Genomic DNA, 17,264 nt, shown 5'->3' on the forward strand with positions numbered 1-17,264 from the left:
TATCTTAAGACAATTTTCTTGGCAATGTGGTCAGCATGGCTGTATGCCAAGGTGCACAGAATGCTGTTGCCTTCCCACCAAAGTGGTATCTATTAATCTACTTGCATTTGCATGCTTTCAAACTGCTAGGTGGGTAGGAGCTAGAGCAAGGAATGGGAGTTCACTCCATTGCATGGAGCTTGGGTCTCAAACTTGGCCTATCAATTTTCTAACTGCAAGCTCAACATTTTTAGCCACTGAACTATCTCTCTCTCTCTCTCTCTCTCTCTCTCTCTCACACACACACACACACACACACACACACACTGTGTGTGAGTGAGAGAGTGAGTGAGAGAGAGGGGGGAGGACTCTAACAAGAGACATTCTCATTATACTTTATCTCAATAAATCAAATGTGTATGCCACAAATGTAGGAACATGATCGCTGAGCCCTTTATAAGCTTGAGGTGGCAAGTCAAAAATTTTGTTTAACTATGACTCATAATTAACCTTATTAATAAGATATCAGCCGATATCTTTAAGTGACCTTCAAAATATCTATCTTCTCATCCTTCACCACCTGATTTTACCAGAATGTAATTGTGAATTCTAATTTTCCAGTTGAATTAACTGGACAACGAATAAATCAGCTGCCTTCAGAATCCAGTAGGCAACTAATTTGTTTTTCTTAAAAAAAAAAAAAAAATAATTCCCAGAATTTAGAATGTTGGTCTTGTCCTTTCTGGAGATATCTCTGCTACCTAAAAGCAAAAACTTTGGATGAAGTTTGAATTTAGAACTCTCTGGCCATAGAGTTCCATTGCATGATCACATGACTGAACGGGCTGACAGAGAAGTGAGCGGTATTATAAACAACTCAGCTTTCCAAAGCTCACTGATGTTATAAGGTTGCAAATATATTGCAGATTATTATCAAAGATATTGTTTCAAAGAAAAAGCAGTTACAAGTAGTTCTCGATTTACGACTGCAACTGAGCCCCAAATTCCCAGGTCTAAACAAGAGAGTTGTTAAGTGAATCTTGTCCCATTTTACGACGTTTCTTGCCACAGTTGATAGGTGAATCACTACAGTTAAGTTAGTAACATGGTTGTTCAGTGAATCCGGTTTCTCCTTTGACTTTGCTGGTCAGAAGTTCACAAAAGGTGATCAGATGATCCCAGGACTCATCAACTGTCATAAATACATGTCAGTTGCCAAGTGCCTGACTTTTGATCATGTGACCAAGGGGACTGCAGCTATGGTTTTAAATGTGAAAAACAGTCGTAAGTCACTTTTTTAGTGCTATTGTATCTTTGAAAGGTCACTAAATGAATGGTTGTAAGTAAAGGACTACCAGAGGTGGGTTTCACATTTTGTTACCACTGGTTAAATGCGTGTGCGCATGCTCGCTTCACACATGTGCATGCCTTCCGCACATGCACCCGGCCCTCCGTGCATGCACTTTGTGTGTACGCGCACACCTTCCACGCATGTGCCTGGCCTCAGAAACATGCCTAAATAAGATGGCATGGGGTGGGTGGGCAAGCCCACCCATGATTTCTGCTACCGGTTCGCCTGAACCAGTCGGAACCTGCTGAATACCACCACTGAGGGCTACCTGTACTTTTTTTTGGGCTAGTTGCATTTTTATGGAATTTAAGACAAAAGAAAATTTAAATCAGAATTGATTATACTCAAAATTTCTTCAGAGGGCTTGTAAAGACAATGCACTAAACTCAGAAATATTTTGGGGCGGCTGGTCTTCTAATTTTTTTTTGTTCCCATTGGATCTTGCCATCAATAATTTGCTAAATGATGTTGCCAGTTATATGTTTGAGTCTAATCATCAAGAATCATTACCCATCAGTATCCCAAAATGGTGGGCTGTCAGTTAAAAATGGATAACCCTGCCTAAATCAGACCATGAAATTGAATAAGACAACCAGAGACATGAAATGTTTAGATAAAGAGAAATGTTATGGTCCACCAGCAGCCTGTGGAGTTGGTAATGGAGTCAGACAGTGAGGAGGGTGGGGAGGAACATGGGCCAGTCCTGGAGTCTGGGAAAGACCTGAATGAGGGCTCTGCGTCAGAGGCAGAGATGGGGCCAGGGTCATCTGGGAGTGATGCGCGGACTCTGGAGCCTCCAGAGTCAGACAGCAGAGAGGCAGAGAAACAGGAGGAGCCTGTTCCTAGTGCACATATGCGCAGAGCTGCCAGAAGGCACAAACAGTTAAAACAAAAGGGACAACTCGGGAATAAGGCCTGGAGATGATTGGCCCCTCCCATAAGGTTTAAAAGAGGAGTAAAGGCAGTGGGCCCTTTGCAGGAAAGCAACATTGTTAATTCTGTTCCCAGTTGGCATCTCTGTTTGATTCTGGACTCTGTGTGGCTTTGCCAAATAGGTCTTTGGCAGCATGTCAAAGGAGATAAAGGTTGGTGATTATCCCAAAGGACTTCTTCCGAAGGACTTTTTGCAACTAATTGGGACTCAGCTGTGAATGAAAGTAATTCACAGCTGTTGCAATAAAAGAGGTTTTTGGGACTAGTCCTGTATTTTAATGACTCAGTAAGCCTAGGTCACAACAAGAAATAAGCTAAAAGTCACTGACCAACTCTGCAAAAGAACATGATTATTTGTGTTAAATTTTCAAATGGAGCAATCTTTTGTTTGCAGCAAGAAGAGATACTCAAAAATGTTTTCAAATTTTAAAGCTATATTTTTTTAATGTTCTTGATTACTCTATAGATGAAAAAACATTTTCTGTAGTTTTCATGAGGTAAAAATGAGCATTGTAAGAAAAAAGTTGGGTACCTCTATAAGAGTACTAGTAGATTGTGTGTTGTTAAAAATAAGAAAGATATAAAATAAGTTTCATATTGTGTTTCTGAATTACAGCATATTGCAGAAATTAGACATAATAGATTTATGACTCAAAGGGACCAGATTTACATGGGTTCAGGCAAGTGTGAAATGAAAAGAGATAGATGCAAGTCCCTCTTTGCAATAATAATATAAGAATAAGTTGTGAAACTTTTTCCCCTGAATTTTAAGTTCACATATGTATGAGGATCACCCACATACCTATTTTGACACTTGTGTCTTTCTTAAACCATTTAAAAATAACACACCCTTCGGTCAGTTACACTATGAAACAAAAAAAAAATGTATTCTGCATGGAGAAGTTAATTTTTTTGTTGAGTAAAAACCTTCTCGTTCTTTTGTTCATTAATAAAATTAGTTAATGAGAAGAATACAACTCCTCAGAAGCTAATGCAACTCTAATTTTAGTGATAAAACTGTTGCCCAGTTCTATTTCTTCTGGTAGATTTATAGTTTCATTGAATCTGCTAGAGAAAATCTTTTGGTCTTATATTCTCTGTCTATATTCCATCTCTCTCTCTCTCTCTCTCTCTCTCTCTCTCTCTCTCTCTCTCTCTCTCTTTCCCCTCCCTCTTTCTACCCCCCTCTCACACAAATTCCATGTGACTTTCAAGAATAAACCATACACCTTAATTTAATTCATATTCTTAAACTCATTAGTATTAATCTTGATGAACAAAACAATTTAGATAGTGATCTTCTCAGGAAAAAGGACAGACAAGATAGTCTGGAAGTCTAAAAAAGAAAAAAAAAATCCAATTACAAATCATCTCCCTTATCACATTTTTTGATTATTTTCTTTGTTGACACCATGTATTGCTATAAGGTTTGCACCCCTGTTGTAATTATTCTTATAATTAAAGGTGAAGGAACTATATTCAGATCCAGGGGAAGTGTGACATTACTGTATAATAGAATAACCCCTATTATAGATTAGGAATAGCATTAATTTACCTTCCTCTTTTTGTTTTTGTTTCTTTTTGGTCCTGAATCACTATCTTATTGTGAGGCTAAAATTCGTAAAGCTTCAAATTGGTGCATCAAAAAGTCGTAAATATATTTTGTTGTGCTTTTTTGTGATGTCACTCTGTCATTGGCCACAGAAAGGCTGTCCTTGTTATGTCTCAAAGGTGCTTTTTCAAGAGACAACTGGACTTTCTGGTTTTTCTTTGAAGATGTTTTGCCTTTCACCAAGAAGCTTCTTCAGTTCTGACTGGATAGTGGGGAATGGAAGGATTTATATTCCTTGCAGGCAGCTGGTCATTTGCATTCTTTTACAGAATTGTTGATGCCACTTGAAGGTTTGTCTGTGTTCTCAGAGTCACCTGAGTAGTACAAGAAGGCTCCATACCCATTTGCAGAGGTGGGGCCAGCCAGGGATGGGATTTGGAGGTTCTCCGAACCAGCCATAACATTAGCTAAGGGGTTCTCCCGAACCCAGGCAAACCCATAGCAGCCAACCCCTGCTCTAGTGCAAACATACCAAATACATAGCACACAAATTAAAATGCAAACTAGTCTTCATTTTTTTCTAATTTTTTAACGCAGGTCCCAATTTTTTTTAAAAAGGGCACAAAAAAAAATCCCACATATTGTTGGGAAAAGTGTGTTGTGTAGGACAAGAAACAGAGAGACCCTGTTCTAAGCCTAACCTCAATCACGGAATCTCAGTAAGTGACTTTGGACCAGTAACTATCTCAGTAGAACCTACTTCAAAGATGTGGGGGAAAATTGGAAGGTGGAATGATATATACGCCACCTTGAGTTCCTGAAAAAGATAGACTATAAATCTAACAGATTAATTAATTAAAATGATATGCCAGAACTTTTTTTGCATAAACGTCTTCAGCAGCACTTTCAAACGGAGACTTGATCACTTGACCCAATACCTTAAATTAGAAATATGCCAAATTCTCCCACCTTTAATTACAGTACATAAAAGGAAGGAAAAGAAAGTCATGTAAAGCAAACGTTGAATAAATTCCTAATTGCAAAATATGTTTGGGCTCATGGCTTGTGAAAGTATATTCTCCTGTTCCTTGAAATTCTGCTTCCTTGCAGAAGAGAAGTATCTTTTTTACCTCATTCTTGGAGGACTTCAGAATCGTTTATTTGTACTTATTAAAGTTTTATTTGTTGTTCACAGGTTGCAGAATTTGGGGATTAAGTTGTTCTTTTTCTTGTTATGTGTCTCTTCTCGCTGATTGATTCTGCTTCTGAATATGAAAAGAAGCATTCCATCCCAGTTCTCCTGAGGAATAATAGAAAAATGTGGATTCAGAGATTCTCATTTTTTTATTATATCCTAAGGGGCTGCTGGCAAAATGATAGAAGAGTTGGACAGGACATGCGTTCTCATTCTTTAGTCATTTGATATCGGTGATAAGTCCTCTTACCCTTCTTTGAGAAGTTCATTTTAATTTTTTCTTCATACTGAAAATATTTTTAAATATGATTCATATCAAAATTGAGAGGGTTTTTCCTCCATTGTACTGATTTCTTTCTCTCTCTCTCTCTCTCTCTCTCTCTCTCTCTCTCTCTTTCTCTCTCTCTCTCTCAAGAGGGAGTCAAGCTATTCTCCAAAGCACCTGAGGGTAGAACAAGAAGCAATGGGTGGAAACTAATCAAGGAGAGAAGCAACTTAAAACTAAGGAGAAATTTCCTGACAGTTAGAACAATTAATCAGTGGAACAACTTGCCTCCAGAAGTTGTGAATGCTCCAATTTTTAAGAAGATGTTGGATAACCATTTGTCTGAAGTGGTGTAGGGTTTCCTGTCTAAGCAGAGAGTTGGACTAGAAGTCCCTTCCAACTATTCTATTCTATTCTATTCTATTCTATTCTATTCTATTCTATTCTATTCTATTCTACTCTACTCTACTCTACTCTATCATCAAATGTATATGCATGAGCATTTCACAAATGTGATTTTGGCTAGTGCATTCAATTAAATTTGAACACTTCTAGGGGAGGGACAGCCTCAACTCCTTCCAGAAACGTATAGTGGAAATGTTTAAGGCACCAAAGCTTCTACATGAGCTTCATTTATGTAGGCCTTGTTATTTTAGGTGTTCATGGTCTATGTATAAATGCCTGCAATAATTTACACCTTTAAAGTTACACTGGAAGGGAAAGGAGAATTGGTCAGAACCCACAATGTATTACAATTTTTTTTTAAAAAAAGAATGTGTGAACGGGTTGAGCAATACCCTGCAACATATAGTAAATTAATTGGATCTGAGTCACTCAGAGGACATTGTAGCTGAATGGTGTGTTTAACCCTCCTGTCAAACAATCAGTATTTTAGCCTCAATAATTGGCAAAGTTTTCTATGTATGTTTTTAAGGAAAGAAAATAATAAAAAAAAATCATCCATCTCATTTCAAAGGTTAAATTCATCCCACAAAAATGGAAAATGTTATGATGCAGACTTGAATCTCCTTTGCCAGGGTTTTGTTGAGATCTGAGTCTTTCATTTTCTAGATAAGCAGCTGATATGACTGCAATTTAGAAGTGCTTATGTACTAAACAGTCAAATTAACCAAATGGCTTAGAATTTGCAACAATTTTCTGTTCCAAACAACATAACACATTCAACAATAAAAGATAGAAACATATATTGCAGTTTCTGCTTGGATAAAATGCATTAAAAAATCTGAAGAGAAGTTGGAGAACATTTAAGCAGAAAATGACCCACTTCAGCTTTAGAATTCTGCAGTATTTGAGATTCCAAAGAGGTGCTCCAGGGGACATGGGAATGTAAGTAAAACAACTTTTGTAACTCAGTTGTACCACAACTTTCTCAAAATCCATGTTACTGCCTTAAGCAGTTGCTGCATGATCCCAGAAGAGCTTTAAAGAGTTGCAAACAGGTGCACATTTTATTTGCTAAATATCATTTTGAAATCAGATTGAAAATATTCCATGGTTATATTCTCAAGATTCTTACAAATACCATAAGCCCTTCCTTGTGTCAATTATCCTCTTCTATTTCACAAGTTTTACTTTTTAATATTTTAAAATAATAGCTCATGTAATGTAATGGTGCAAATTGAGACCGGGGAGATATAATGAGTTTCCTACAAGGATTACTTTACATGTATTCAGAGACCAAAGCTGAATCTGGGCATAGCTACTAAACTGCCCCATTATACTACACCTGGCATCTTGAACTTGTCAGCAAGCTTAATCACCTATCACAATTAGACTTAGAATAACTTTATTGTCACTTTGAATATACACTAATTGGCATACATTAAAATGAAATTTCACTGCATACAGCTCTCAAAGGGTCTCCCCTCTAACATACACTATATAAACATAAATAAACAAATAAATAAATACAAAATTATGCATATACCCACATCTATTATATGACACAGAGAAACGACACAGTCTATTTCAGATGTATACCAGGGTTGAAATCCAGCACGTTCTGACAGGTTCTGGAGAACTGGCAGCGGAAATTTTGAGTAGTTTGGAGAACTGGCAAATACCACCTCTGGCTGGCCCCAGAGTGGGGTAGGAATGGGGATTTTACAGTATCCTTCTCCTGCCACGCCCACCAAGCCATGCCCACAGAACTGATAGTAAGAAAAATTGGATTTCACCACTGATGTATACATGTACATGGCGAGAAAACTGAATCTTGTGAGTTTACCAGACGGATGGCATAGGGAACAAAGCTGCTAGTCTTTGTTCTCTATGCCCTATACTGAATCTGGTAGTCCAGCTAGAAATACTTTGGAACCTCCTCCCAGAGGGAAGCAAGAGAAACAGACCGTGAAGTGGGTGTGCCAGGTGTAAAGTCCATATAAGCAGTTCCTGAATGACAGGAAGCGAACTGCCTGTAATCTTCTCGGCTGTCCTTACCACTCTCTGGATGGACTTTCTATCTGAGGCACCGCTGCCACCAAACCAAACAGTGATGCAGTTTGTTAAAATGCTCTCAATCGTGCCCCTGTAAAAAGTGGTCAGGACAGAAGGAGAAAGATGTGCTCTCTTCATCCAACACAGGAAATGCAGATGCTGGTTGCTCCCTTCACTAAGGCTGATGTGCGGAGAAATCAGTTCACATCCCATATTTGGTCTCCAAGCAAATTATAAAACTCATCTGCCTGCATATCTTTTTGTTGTTGTTGTTCTGCAATTTCTGCAGATTTTGATATCTCTATGGCCATTCAGCTAATAAATAAATAAATATTTTAAAGGACAGAAAGCAACAACCTGGGAAAATTAACATTATATAAAAATATTTGCTCTATCCACCTATTTTTCCCCCAACTTATCTGTAAGTCCTCCCCACAACAAACAAACTGTCTTCCATTATATTGATAGAAGTGGATATCATCTATTCTTGCTTCACTATTTGACGTAATCGATTTCACTGCAGTTCTATCCCCAGGATTTATATACCCAATGTTTGCATATTTCACATGAAACATTTTTTTTTTCATTTTATAATTGGGCCAAGCAGATTTTGCTACAACCAATGTTATTTGTCTTAAGCCATCTTTTTCACTGATTACACAAGGTGGGATATAACTCAAAAGTAATTTTCAAGAAAACAGTATCATTTGTGACAAGCAAAGTAAGACAGGGAGATCTTCTTTTCAGGTAGAGCTTAAATTAAGAATGTTTCCACATCAAAGATTTACTGAGAAACTGTTATGTTTTACTCTCTCCCTTAAGCCACATGATCCACAAAATAAGAACCTGAACATCAAGAAAAGCATGTCAGTCACAATTCAGCATTCATTAAAGTGTAGCCATACATTATTCTGGGCTTCTTTTAAAAATCAGATTTTAAATATTACTAGTTAAAATAAGGAAAAGATATATGTGCTAGTCGTTCCCGACTCTAGGGGGCGGTGCTCATCTCCGTTTCAAAGCTGAAGAGCCAGCACTGTCCAAAGACATCTCTGTGGTCATGTGGCCAGAATGACTAAACGCCAAAGGCGCACAGAATGCTGTTACCTTCCCACCAAAGGTGATCCCTATTTTTCTACTTGCATTTCTTAATTGCTTTTGAACTGCTAGGTTGGCAGAAGCTGGGAAGAACTCACCCCGCTACATGACATTAGGAATTCGAATTGCTGAACTGCTGAACTTTCGATTGACAAGCTCAGCATCTTAGCCACTGAGCCACCACATCTCATTGAAAATAAAATAAGGATAAGGTAAATTGGGGATACGATGGCTCAGTGATTAAAGACACTGAGCTTGTCAGCTGAGAGCCCGGGTTCAAGACCCAAGTGCTGAATGACAGAGTGAACTCCCATTATGTGCCCCAACTCCAGCCCACCTAGCAGTATGAAAACATGAAATGCAAGTAGATAAATAGGTACCACTTCAGTGGAAAGGTAACAGTGTTTCATGCGACTTTGACATATAGCCATGCTGGCCACATGACTACAGAAGTATCTTTAGAGAATACTGGCTCCCTCGGTAAAAAATGGAGTTGAGCACCAGCTCCTAAAGTTGGACAGGGGAAACCTTTACCTTTATGCTGTAAATTATTATTTATTGTTTTGTTGTTGAAAAGCACCAAAATCATGCTGAATATATGTAATTGACACACACATACACACACATGTGAGGTGTCTGTGTGTCCAGTGTAGGTGTGCAGAAAGAGAAATGTAATATTTTACTATTTACATGCTACCTTTTTTAATAGCATCACACTCTTTTATAAGAGCTTTGGTGGTGCAGTGATTAGAATGCAGTACTGCAGGCTACTTTCGCTGACTGCAGTTTGGCAGTTCGATTCTCACCGGCTCAAGGTTGACTCAACCATCCTTCCGAGATCGGTAAAATGAGGAGCCAAATTATTGGGGGCAATATGCTGATACTGTAAACTGCTTAGAGAGGGCTGTAAAGCACTGCAAAGTGGTATATAAGTCTAAGAGCTATTGCTATTGCTATTAGAAACTAACATTAAGGACACAACAATGAACATCTAGATTTCTATTAATAATGGAATCTAACTAATAAGAACTGGCTGCAGAGACTGTGCAGCCTCTCTTTGTGCATATAATGTGGCAAAAGCCTTTGTTTTTTTGTTTTTTTTTTGTTTTTTTTTTACATTTATACCCCACCCTTCTCCGAAGACTCAGGGCGGCTTACAGTGTATAAGGCAATAGTCTCATTCTATTTGTATATTTTTACAAAGTCAACTTATTTTCCCCCCCAACAATCTGGGTCCTCATTTTACCTACCTTATAAAGGATGGAAGGCTGAGTCAACCCTGGGCCGGGCTCGAACCTGCAGTAATTGCAGGCTACTGTGTTCTTAATAACAGGCTTTTACCAGCGTGAGCTAAACCGGCTTTCATCTGCTGATGTGATGAGACAAATAGATAACTGCTGACAGCATTTGCAAAGAACTCATGGACAAGAAAGCAAAGAGGAGGTTGATATAGTCCAAACCATTAAAAAGCAGAGCAAGATGGTATTAAGAGAGAAGATAAGGGAAAAGATTTGGGTTTATATATTGTTCTACTCTATCGCATTCACCTGATAATGAGAAGAGTCTATAAATATTGATGCCCATGTCTGGAATTGTCTTTTTTGGAGAAGGGATTTGAGGAATGGAAAGCAGTCAGTGCATCATAACTTTCTCCCTTGCCCTGCTCCAACAAGTCATCACAAAATGTCAAATTACAACAAATCATCAGTTTGAGTAGCCCTGTGAATTCAATAAGACATATCAATTTAGTTCAAGAAAAAAACCCATGATTTCCTTGATGCATGAAAGCAACTGAATAATGAAACCATTTCAGCTTGTTTCAAAGTTTCAATTGCTCCAATCCAATGCAACAGATTGATTCTGATTGAAGATTTCATTGAGTTCCTTTAGAATCAAATCTCTGAATTAAAATTTCGCATAACTGTGCAGATATGCGAATGAAGTACTTCTGAATGACAGTATATTTTTTACGGAAGTACATACAGGGACGTGTTTTAGCATAACTCAATGACTTTCCCCCCCTCATTTTAGTCTCTGACTGACAGTGCATCAAGCTACAATTCAGCAGGATATTTACTGCTGTTGAGCAACCAAATTCTCCCATAGTCAGAACAGCTGGAAAGGAGGGTTTGAGGCAGAGAATCACTTCTGACCCCATGTCTCTCTATGTGGCTCTATTCATTCAAGCATTAATCTTGCTGATGTTTATGGTATGCGGGCCAGAAAACTATTAAACCCTAGCAGTCTTTGCCTGCATATACATTAATCATACTGAGGCCAAACACTGTTGGGTATAGAAGACAGCTGGTATATCAATATACAGTTTACAAAAGGAATGGGTTACAAAAAACTCTCCCTCCTCCTCCTCCTTTTCCTCCATCTCCTATTCACCGTCACCTCTTTCTTCTATTGGTCTGAAGCTCAAAAGTGTCTAAACACAGCCATAGTGCCTGTCTTGGATATAAGGAGTATGTTTAATACAAGAAAGGAGAGGCCATCCATTGAAGAGCATGGTGGCTCACATGGTTAGGATACTGGCTTGACGATCAGCAAGCCTCCGTTTGAGACCCGAGTGCTCCTGTGTGGTGGGATGAGCTCCCATCATTTGCTCTTACTCCTGCTGAACTAGCATTTCAAAAGCATATAATCACAAGTAGATATATAGGTACCCCTTTGATGGGCACATTAATGAGGAAATGAAAGGAGCCCTACAACCGGCCATACCCCAGGCAATGGTAATGTCACCAGCTAATTCTTTCAACCCAGAAGCGCCTTAGGTGTTTCCAACGTGAACGCAAGCACAAGGCCATCCATTCAAAAGACACCCTACATGTGCATTTATTTTACGGCAAGTCTTCCTTTAGAGATATCATCAGCCCCTAAGATGCCAGTGTTCTATCTCTTAGTGAAAATGATCTAATTAGCAAGATAATCCTGACCTTCATGCGTGCATGAATGTTATTTTTTCACACAGCTCTCTTTTATGATCAGAAGTTGTATATTCAATGGAAACTGTAATTTTCTCCCTTCTGAATAATGCACCCAAATCAATTTTTAACAGAAAAGAAGGTAGAAGGAGTGAGGTTATGTGAGTGGATTGTCTTCCAGTGCCATTAAGAAGCACCATCCAGGCATAACTAGGCTGCCAGTAGGAGGCTATGTTGAGATGAATAGCTCCAAAGATAACAATACAAAAAGAAAAAGAAAAAAGGATACACTACAGTTGTTATTGTTTAGTGTGTGTCTATGTGTCACTCTGTGTTTGTACTTATGCATGCATGTTTTATGTGTGCATATAAGTTCAAGAATATAAGATATAATTGGAGTGGAAGGATTATTACCTAAACTGAAGGTGAGAATGTGGAGGAAATTTAGCAGTAATCTAAGGATGAATATCCAGATGATGATTTATGTGCCTTTGCATTAATCTTGACTCCTGGCAACTGCCTGGACAAAAGCCTGAATTTTCCTTGACAAGATTTCACAAGTGGTTTTGACATTGCCTCCTTCCCAATTGAGAGACAGTTACTGGCCCAAGGTCACCCAGCTGTGTACGGCAGAATTAGAGCTCACAGTCATCTGGTTTCTAGCCTGATGCCTTAACTACTACCTCCAGCTGGCTCTCAATCTGGAATGAAATCTCAGCTGTATTTGTAAAGACTAGCTTGAGATCGAGTTAGTTTGCATGTATGGAGATGTCTATAGATTTGGTCTTTGGAGTGTCTGGAAGTGCTCTAGGTCCCTTCAACCAACAGTGTCATTATTTGTGACCTAGAAAACGTGCCTTCCCAATTGAGGCACCTGCTCTGTGGAATGATGTTACCTCTGAGATCTAGATCAGGGGTCTCCAACCTTGGCCACTTTAAGACTTGTGGACTTCAACTCCCAGAATTCCTTAGCCAGCTTTGCTAGCTGAGGAATTCTGGGAGTTGAAGTCCTCCAGGCTTAAAGTGGCCAAGGTTGGAGACCCCTGATCTAGATAGCTTGAAAGTATTCTGAAAGGCTTTGAAGATATGACTGTTATCCTACTTCTTGGGATTGGAAAGATGGAACCTCATGTTTTATACTGGGCATTAATTGCATTGTTTGCAAATTACCATTTTATTTCTTTCCTTTATTTTATTTCTATTTATCTTATTCTGTTTTGTTTTCTTTTGCTTTAATATTGTGAGCCGGTCAGAGGCAGTCTGGAGTCAGACACCACTGAAATTGAATAAAAAATACCATTTAAAAAATAAATCTAAGTTGGGTAACTTGGATGTAGAAATGACCTTGGAGAAAGCTAGGTAGAATCAATGATGGTTGCATAAACAAAAAGTATACTTTAAGCCTGGCAAGTAATAAAATCTTGAAAAGAAACTTCTATTTATACCTTCCTAACTCATTATAATATAAGGAAGAAGGGTGAAACTCAGTTACCGTAGACTAATATTAATGAAATATAGTTCCAGTCAGATTTATGATGTTTGTTTTCTGTCCTTGGAGGGCTGGCAATGAACCTTGCCTGATCAAAAGAATTTAAAGTGTTGCATGAATATGGACTGAAGGCAGGGGTGAACTCCTACTGGTTTGGACCAGTTTGAGCAGACCGCTAGGGATTATGGACATTAGTTCGCCGAACCAGTAGTAATTACCCCTCTTTGGCCCCACCCACACCTGGACAGTCACCGCTCACCTCTTCCGGCTGCTCGATATTCCACAGAATTCAATGTTAAATGCAGCAGAGAGAATGCTAACTTTTCTCCCTCCATTTACAATGGAGCTGTTGCAGCCTGTCCCTTTTAAGGTAGTCCCCAGAAGGGAGGGGGAACATCAGCTGGAATGGAGCCATTTTTGTGAAAGGGAGGAAAATGGGGAAGGGGGTTTTCCTGCCTGTCATCCATTCCTCAATCTCAGCACAGACTGAGAAAAGGATGGTAGGCGGGAATATTCCCCTCCCCGTTTTCCTGCCATTTGCGACAAGGAATGTCTGGGAGGGGAGGGGCCAGTGAGGAGCCACTCGATGTGAGTGATGTTGAGTTGGCCACACCCACCGAGTCCCATGACCTCCCCCCAACAAGCCACGCCCACAGAACTGGTAGGAGAACTTTTTTAATTTCACCCCTGACTGAAAGTCTTGCACTAACTGAATGGGTCTACTAAGGTATGGATGTGGAGTACTGATTGCTTAAAAGGGAGCAAAAGTTGGGTCAGACTGTGACTGAATTTAGAAGCTGTAATGTTGAAATCTCCCCCCCGTGTCATCATGAAAACACACACATGCAGAGACTGGTGTTTGTGTCTGCGGGTGGGTGGGTGGTGGCTGAGATATCTTTCTGATGCTTTCTCATCCAAGTGAAGGTTTTCTTGCCTGGAGGTTGAAGCCAAGTCAGTTTATTGATTCTAGCAATGATCAATGGTGTGATAGCTGGGTAGTATTGATTTATCAGATCTCACCTATTAGCCCGAGAATCTTGAGGGAGAAGTTGTCCAGGTCCGTTGAAGTCTAACAATTTCTTTGATGCTCCTCCAACCCCCAAAATGGAATGAACTCCCTATGAAGTTTAGGTGGGCTTTTCGTGGAGTATTCCTATCCTTAAAAAAGCAATTTCTTTACCAACACCTTTCCTAAATAGCTTATTAAGTCTGGTTGTGGTGTTTCTACATTTCTGTAATCTTTTTACTGCAAAACATCATCATTTAAACAAGTAGGAACTGTTTCAATGTTTTCAAAATCACTGAAAAGCAGTATGTACATTGGATCAAACATTGCTTCTATGCCTACCAACAGACCCGTTTTTCAACAGATAGCTTGCTAACTGCCTCATTGTCAAATCTCTGCATTTTCTGTTCCTTGCTATTAATCTTCCACCATTTACTTTTTCTTCTCTGCCTGGTTGGGGAGAGTTGGTCTTCTTTCAGATAATGCAACTGGATAGAGGCAAAGCAGTTTAAGGACACTCAAAGAGCTACATGCTGATGCTTTCCTATGGAGACAACCATGCTGCACTCTAAGCTGTTTGTTCACTGCCTCATAAAAAATGTGGGCAGCCATCACTGCCCAGGAAAGCTGATTAGACAAGTGTCCCTATCAATTCAATGGAAGGAGAGCAGAAGTATGCAATTTCCCAAATGGAACGGAGTCATCTACTTCTCTCAAGATTGTTTTATTTGTGTGTGTGTGTGTGTGTTGTTCAGTTAGCTTTATTTAAAAGTTCCTTTCATTCATGTTTTGTTAACTGCCTCTACTAGTGGTTAATTGATGAAGAATTAAATTGCCTACTGTTTGTTCCCATGCAGTTCTTTTTAGCAGTTGAACGTAAGCCATAAAAATAACTCTCTGAAGTTGTTAATAAAATAATTTTTGACACAGAACACATGTTCTTACCCTTAGGCTATTTCTGTGCAAGTAAATCAAAGACGCAAGAGCACCCAACCCTTGCACACTTTACAACATTGTTGTGGCAGTCTCGTTAGATACTACCTACTATTAAATTATTAAACACACTCTTCCCACAAATACCATAGAATGGTTGTCTCAGGATAAATAAAGGGAGGTTCTCATTTCCATTCTCCTTGAACAAAAGGAAATTCTAACTTGTCTGAAGAGATCTCGCAAGTTCACTTGCATGACTTCCTTAACACAATTTTTAAAGATTAGGGCAGGGGTGTCAAACTCACGTCATCAAGGTGGCATCACATGATGTATCGGGACTTTTTTCCTCCTTCACTAAACTGGGTGTGGCCGTGGCCAGCATGTGACTCATCCGGCCCACGGGTCTGGAGTTTGACAGCCCCTGGATTAGGGGAATTATCAAATGAAAGAACAAGTATATGGCCTGATCAAACTAGTCATTTAAAACAGGGTCAGTTCAACTCGTATCTTTTGGAATCGTTCTATGTTTGTCTATTGAACATATAATAGGAACTTTCTGAGTAGTGTATCTAAAGATTTTCTGGTTGTTTTAGAAAGTAATATTTTGGGGTCTAAAGAAAACCAGGATGTTGAACTTTGAAAGGAATTAACATCATCTACTAGCTGAAAACAGAAGTTACCTGAAGGGGGGTGGGGAGGGAGAAAGAAAGCCCCAAATCCTACTCCTGTTTGTCCAATGTCATCTTTCTATTACTGCCTGCTTCACAGTTTTCCCCAGTATGCAGCTTTCTCAGGCTTCACCAAATGGTCTTGTCAGAAATTTCTCTCTCTCTCATCTCCTTCTCTCTCTCTGTGTGTGTCTCTCTGTGTGTTTCTCTCTTTTCTGTCTCATTAAGCATTGACAGTTGGGTAATAACATTTCAGGGGCCTTGGGAATGGAGATTTTACAGTATCCTTCCCCTGCCATGCCCATCAAGCCATGCCATGCTCACCAAGCCACACCCACAGAACTGGTAGTAAAAAAAATTGAAACCCACCACTAGTGTGTGTGTGTGTGTGTGTACAAGAGAGAAAGAAAGGAAGGGAGGGAGGGAGGGAGGGAGGGAGGGAGGGAGGGAGGGAGGGAGAGAGAGAGAGAGAGAGAGAGATGGAATATAGACAGAGAATATGATAAGACCAAAAGACAGTAATCACATTTCTTAGCCTTGGCACATCAACCATTTCTTTGTGTTTAGCTTGGTTTATAATGGAGTCTCCAATCAACAACATTTGTAGGTAACCAAGGAGAATCAGATCGACATTAGCAGCATCTTATAATCATGAAATAAGCCCCTATACTTTCCTATATGAATTGTGATGGACACATGGTGTTGTCCTCAATAAATGGAATGTGACTTTTAATTAAACAGTTGCTCATCCACATTAAATTGTGTCACATTCATTTACATGTTCATCTATTTTTCTACTGGTTACGATCTGTAAGGCGTGCAACAGTATTACACTTAGAAGGGGAACCCTTTATGGGAAATCAAAGAAATTGGGTTCAATTTCTCTGGATAATTTCATCCCCTTTGTATGGTTGCACACTTTAGAAAGAAATCCACAAAGCCATACAGTTATTTGTATCTTCTCTGATGACAGAAAGATATCTTCCAACAGAGATGGAGTTTAAAATCTCTGATAATGGTTCTGAACCATCATAGAAACCTGCATTGCAATTCTTTTCCATCACTAAATCCCAATATTAGAAAGAGGGAAATGGGGCTGTGTCTAGAATTGGCATACATCCTCACTCCAGCTCTAGGTTAGCCCTGGCTTTGGTTAAATTATTTCCTAATGATTTCATGGAATATGGTGTGTGCAGAGGTGTGTTTCAGCAGGTTCTGACCAGTTCTGGAGAACCAGTAGCGGAATTTTTGAGTAGTAAAAGTTCTGACTGGCCCCACCACATCTATCCTCTGCCTGCCAAATCCCAGCTGATCAGGAGAAAATGTGGATTTTTGCAGTAACCGTCCCCTGGAGTGGGGTGGGAGTGGAGATTTTACAGTATCCTTCCCATGCCATGCCACGCCCAGCAAG

The sequence above is a fragment of the Ahaetulla prasina genome, chromosome 5, assembly GCF_028640845.1.
Source record: "Ahaetulla prasina isolate Xishuangbanna chromosome 5, ASM2864084v1, whole genome shotgun sequence".
In the NCBI taxonomy this organism is placed as follows: domain Eukaryota; kingdom Metazoa; phylum Chordata; class Lepidosauria; order Squamata; family Colubridae; genus Ahaetulla; species Ahaetulla prasina.